Source organism: Amia ocellicauda, unplaced genomic scaffold (assembly GCF_036373705.1).
Source record: "Amia ocellicauda isolate fAmiCal2 unplaced genomic scaffold, fAmiCal2.hap1 HAP1_SCAFFOLD_150, whole genome shotgun sequence".
NCBI lineage: Eukaryota > Metazoa > Chordata > Actinopteri > Amiiformes > Amiidae > Amia > Amia ocellicauda.
Window position 1 is genome coordinate 40,563 of NW_027102713.1, and position 6,000 is coordinate 46,562.

Below are 6,000 nucleotides of genomic sequence, written 5' to 3' on the forward strand. Positions count from 1 at the left end.
TCTGCAGCTAACCTGAGAGCGCTATTACACCATGTGCTTGACAGAAAAGTAGCCAACGCGAGCCTTTTCTCTACAGATTTAACCATCGATGAGGATCAACTTTCAAACCTGGAAAAGTTAATGGTTGCTGTAACAAAGACCGGGGGGTACGAACACTGGGATGAAGCGCTCAAGGGGGCCAAGAATGATATTAGGCCATTTCATCAACATCTGTATGACCTTTTACTGAGCATGTTTAATACCCCTCTGTTTACTTTTAAAATAGGTCATATTGTTGTTTTATTTACATATGTAACTGAGGTGTGTGCCTACAAGATAAAGAAACAGGTATTTGTTGATATAGATCAAGTAACCAATCATCTGATTTCTTTTTGTCTGGACCGTAGAAAAAATTGTTGTGTATGTTATACTTTTCTCAAATGTCTAAAAAGGGGTATCTGCTCTCCTGAAGTTGAATAAAAAACCTTGTATAAAAACTTTGCGCATAGTGTGGGTCTGTGTGTTTATTTGGCAGAATGACTCGGCAAGCTCCCCAAATGCATGAACTATACTACAACCCAGCCAAGATTGGGGGTTTGGCGGGTAAGAAGGGTTTTCAAAGAGGACTCGCTGAGGCCGGCGTGAAGGTTAATGATGTGGTTGTTTCAGAATGGTTACGGGAACAAGACGCCTATACCTTACATAAACCTCTCAGGATTAACTTTAAAAGAAACCGTGTATATGCAACTGACATAGACTCACAATGGCAAATGGATCTAGTCGATATGTCAAATTTATCAAAACATAACAATGGTCACAAATTTATGTTGATGTGTATCGATGTGTTATCAAAATATGCCTGGGCTCGCATTCTACATAATAAAACAGGTCGGGCGGTGACAAGGGCCTTTGAGGATATATTGTCCCAGGGACGATGTCCTAAAAAACTGCAGACTGATAAAGGAAAAGAGTTTCTCAACAGAGAATTTCAGAATCTACTGAAGAGACACAAAATACATCATTTCACCACCGGTAATGAGCTTAAGGCATCGGTGGTGGAGAGGTTTAACCGCACCATAAAGACCAAAATGTGGAGATATTTTACAGCGGTCAACACGTTCAAGTATTTTGATAAAGTTCAGGATTTTATCGATGCTTACAACCAAGGGTATCACGCCAGTATTAAAATGAAGCCTATAGATGTTGATCAAAGTAATTCTTTTAAGGTCTATAAAAAATTATACGGCCCATTTATTAAGAAGGGGAAAACTACTTATAAGTTCAACATCGGTGATGTGGTTCGCGTTTCAAAGCTAAGGAGTACTTTTGCCAAAGGTTATGAACAAACATTTTCTGACGAATATTTTACAGTTACCGAACAGGTGGCTAGAGACCCCCCCGTGTACCGGTTAAAAGACTATGACGGGGAGGATATAGAAGGAACGTTTTACGAAGCCGAGTTACAAAAAATTATTGTGGGTAAAGACATTGTATACAGAGTTGAAAAGATATTAGCTGAGAAAACCCAGAACCGGAAAAAATATGTGTCGGTGAAATGGCTTGGATGGCCTGAAAAGTTCAATAGTTGGGTCCTGGAACAACAGGTTTGTGATATTCAAGCCTTATAACAACATGCCCGCTGGTGTGATGGGGTCATTACTTTCGATACTCAAGATGGAATCAGGAGGCTTCTACGTGACTCTACCCAGTAACGCCTCTCTCGATATATACCCTAAAAATGAAATATCCAGTTACACGGTACAATTTGGAAAATCTATAGATCTAAGGGGGTCGTGGGAAGTGGGGTTGGCGGAAATACAGTATCCTTACACTTGGGCTGTTTTACAAGATAAGGATGCCACCTTCGCCATTTTTGACGATGTTAAAAAGAGTCAATGGACATTCACGATGCAAGGAGGTTATTATGACAATGTGGATACAATATTAGATGAGATGCATAAACAGTTCTCAGAAGGCACCCCCAACATCAAGCTATATTACAACCCTATTAAAAACAGAGTGTACAAGGTGTCAAAACCTGGTATTAGCATTCAAACCAAAGGACAACTGGGGCGTATATTAGGGTTCTATTCTGACACAGAGAGCAGGTTCTCAGAAGTGGTGGCACCCTTCCCGGCTGACATCAGTGGCGGCTTTTACACTCTTTATGTGTATACGGATATCATAACACACCAGAGGGTCGGGGATAGCTATGTCCCCCTTTTGAGAAATGTACTTATTAAAGGTAAAAGCAATGACATGGTCACAATTACTTATGACAAGCCACACTACGTACCAGTCTCAAAGACCCACTTTGACCATGTTTTCACAGGTGGATGTGACCCTGGGAGATCGGCTCATTAGTCAAAGCAGCAATACTTACCCCTATAGGGCCATGATGGAGTGTATCCTTAATTATAGTGAGGAGACCCTAAGCAAACAGTTCAGCCCCGGCCTTTTCTTCAAAGACACCCCGGAAGCTATGGACGACCAGGATCCAGAGGGACTCAATAAGGGTTTGCAAAAAAGAACGGCCTTTTCAACAGAAGGGAGGACCTTTGAGCTAATGGGACATATTCATGCAGACATATTTTTCCAAGAAAAACTCATGCTCAACCGGGTAGACATTAAAATTAAAATGATCCGTAGTAAAAGTGCTTTTTGTCTGATGACCCCTGATACTGAAAAATATAAACTGACCATATTATCGGCCTCGCTGTTTGTGAAAAAAGTATCCGTCTCCCCGGCGGTTAAACTAGGACATGCGCAGGCTTTAATGACGGCAAACGCCAAGTACCCGATCGAAAGAGTCTATATGAAAGTCCACAGTATCCCCGCAGGGACACGGGTGATGAACCAGGAAAATCTGTTTCTAGGCCAGCTCCCAAAACAGGTTATTATAGGTCTCGTGGATAATGATGCATTTACCGGGGTTTACAACAAGAACCCCTTTAACTTTAAACATTATAACGCGGAATTTATAGCACTGTACGTCGATGGTGTGCAGGTTCCATCCAGACCTTTTCAACCTGACTTTGAAAACGGCAACGCGGTTCGTGAATATTACAGTCTAGTACTGGCTACGGGTCGCCATCTCAAGGATCAACCTCTGCTGATCGATCGCCGGGAATACTGCAGCGGTTACACCCTGTACGGTTTCAACCTGACCCCTGACGAAGAGTGTGGACAACATTTTTCACTGATGAAGACGGGCAATATGCGTTTGGAGATGCGTTTCAAGCAGCCTCTACCACGCACTGTAAATATGGTCGTGTATGCTGTGTTTGACAACATTATTGAGGTGAATCAGAGGAGAAACGTTCTGTATGATTATTATTAAAATGAACACCAGAGAGCTCAACCACATCATGAATGCCCTGGACGGCTCACGGAAAGTGTTTCAAGGAGTCTACGCCTGCGACCAGCTGCCTAAATTTAAGATCAAGAATTTACCTGCAATGTACATAATCAACACACACCCTAAAAATATGCCCGGAGAACATTGGCTGGCTATTTATCTAAGGGAGGACCGCCGTGGGGAATTTTTTGATTCCTATGGAAACCCCCCGGATTTCAGACCTTTCCCTCGGAAGATCAATAACTTTCTGCTCAACAACTGTCAAGAAACCATTTACAGCGGTCGTCAAGTACAAAGTCTTCAGACCTTCACTTGTGGTCAACACTGTGTGTTTTTCTTATATCATAGATCTAAAGGAAGGTCATACCCCGATATTATGTCCTTGTACAGTGAGGATTTAGGCCAAAATGATAAAAAAGTGGCAGAGTTTGTCAGGACACTGTGGACCCCCCCTTATAACACAATTACTTACGACCCTAGCCAGCCATGTATACAGATGGGGTGTTCTTGTGAGGATTTTAAAAGATATCATGCGTGTTAAAGTGAAAAAATAATGAAAACAGCCTTTGAATCATTAGTTTTGTTTTTATTCAACACAAATCTTATACAAAGCAGGGTTATGTTATAAATAAATGTACAACATTTGAAAATAAAAATAAAAAATAAAAAAATTGTTTGTCGGTTCCTTATTTACAGGGGAGACAAATAAAAACATGAGATTAATAAGCTTCCCAACGATGGATAGATCCTGAGGAGGGTTGCTCAACACGGTCAGAGTAATGAGATATCGGCGTCAGATCAGTCACCACCTCTTTACACAGACGGATTTTTTGTCGCATTTCCTGGTTAGGGACTGTTGATTGGGGCATGTTCAGACAGGCCATCGCCTGTAGGAAAGCATTCCAGCCTACAGGTCGGCGACTATCGGGTACCTTATTAGTGCTAGTGACACTCTTCAACAAATCAAACATGTGTGAACCTTTGATCAGTTGTCCTTTAAAAACAAATTCACCCTGTTCATTCCAAGTCGTTACCCGCGGTTTCTGAACCATTTTGTGCAGAATATATTCTGCATGTCTTTTGCTTCTGGCCGGCATGTTTCTCAAAACATCCGTTACAACATCTCCCTCTGAACTCTCAACAGGTTCGGGCACCGCAACATCTTTATCAACCGTACCCCCCGCATCAGTCCCAGAACCATTTTCTTGAGAGGCCATGGTTAAAGTTAAAATGTTTTGATCTTTTTCACCCTGTCTAACCAGACGGAGGTAGCGCTGTAACGTGTTGCTATACATCTGGGCTTTGGAATACTGATTTAAATCGGCCCTGGCCAGTATAGCTTTCATTTCAGAGTCCAGGTTGTTTTCGGCCATTTGTCTAATGGGCTCTGGCCCGACAACATTTTTTCTCAGTTTCTCAAGCTGCTCCTGAGGGATCAAAAACATTTTCTGAGCATATTCCATTATTAACCCACTCTGGAAGCTAGAAGACTGGTTAGGAAAGGCACGGCTATGCTCAACAGCGGTCCTATAAAACCTCCGGTTTGATTAATCTTCTTTCTTTTTCTTTTAATAGAATACTTCTTATTAGCGATGATCTTGATAACCGGTTTTTGTTTTTTGAGTTTAGAATGTTGAGAAGGGGTTAGGGGTATATTACCGCGTAAGATGTTAAAAGCTATTTCACACAGGGTCTCGATCAAATCCGAGGGGGCCCCTGCCAGCACAGCTTTCCTATGGCGCGGGCTCCCCTCAAATAACATTTGCAAAAGCGGCAGATTTCTTTTAATCCGAACAGACATTCTTATTTATTTCCTTTTCTTTAGCACATACACTGCCGGCCAATCGGGCGGGCACAAACCTGTTCTGAGGCGAAAGTCTTCTGGGGTTTGTGCTTTTAAGTCCACAATCAAGTACCCGTAGGGTTTTTTGGTGGCATCCTCAAATGCCTCCAAAAAGAATTTGGTCTGGTTAGGGTACATTTGACGAGCCAAGACGGTGACCTGTAGTTTATCTCTGGGGTTTTTAAAAAGAATTATATAATTGGCATTTAAATTAATAGTGCGGCTTTTTTTACCTTGAAAAAATAGATTTTGAACTAAATAAATAATACTTAAATTCCTATGATGAGTGTACTTTGTGAAAGCTTTTTCCACTTCACTGTTGTCACCGGCCTGCTCCATCAGGTCATCAAGGATCACTAGATTAGTTTGTCCGGGCGGGAACAGGTCATCGTCACACAACGAGGCGGGGAGACCTTGCACAAATTTCAGATTATTTTTTTTTGATGCCAAATCATCGTAGAGAGGTTGCCAGCAAGAGTAACACCACACTATGTTGTCAAGAGCTTGGGACACGGTTGCGTCCACATCTTCTATGATGTTCTTTATAAGATAGCTCTTACTCGAATTGGAGGGACCGGCTATAATACAGGAGAAAGGGTGTTGAAGTCTGTTATCAAAACCACTGCTAATATCCATAAGGCAGAGTGGTATAATCAGTCTTCAACACTCTTTTATTGTACACCACCCTGAACCGTTTGTTTAGTGATCTATTTTCCAATGTGTACCCCTTTTTATTGTGATAGATCTGATTTCCGGCTGTAATAATCTCGCGAGGAGGCGCGTCTTTCTCGGTTACAAAACTTTGTACCAGGGTCGTCAG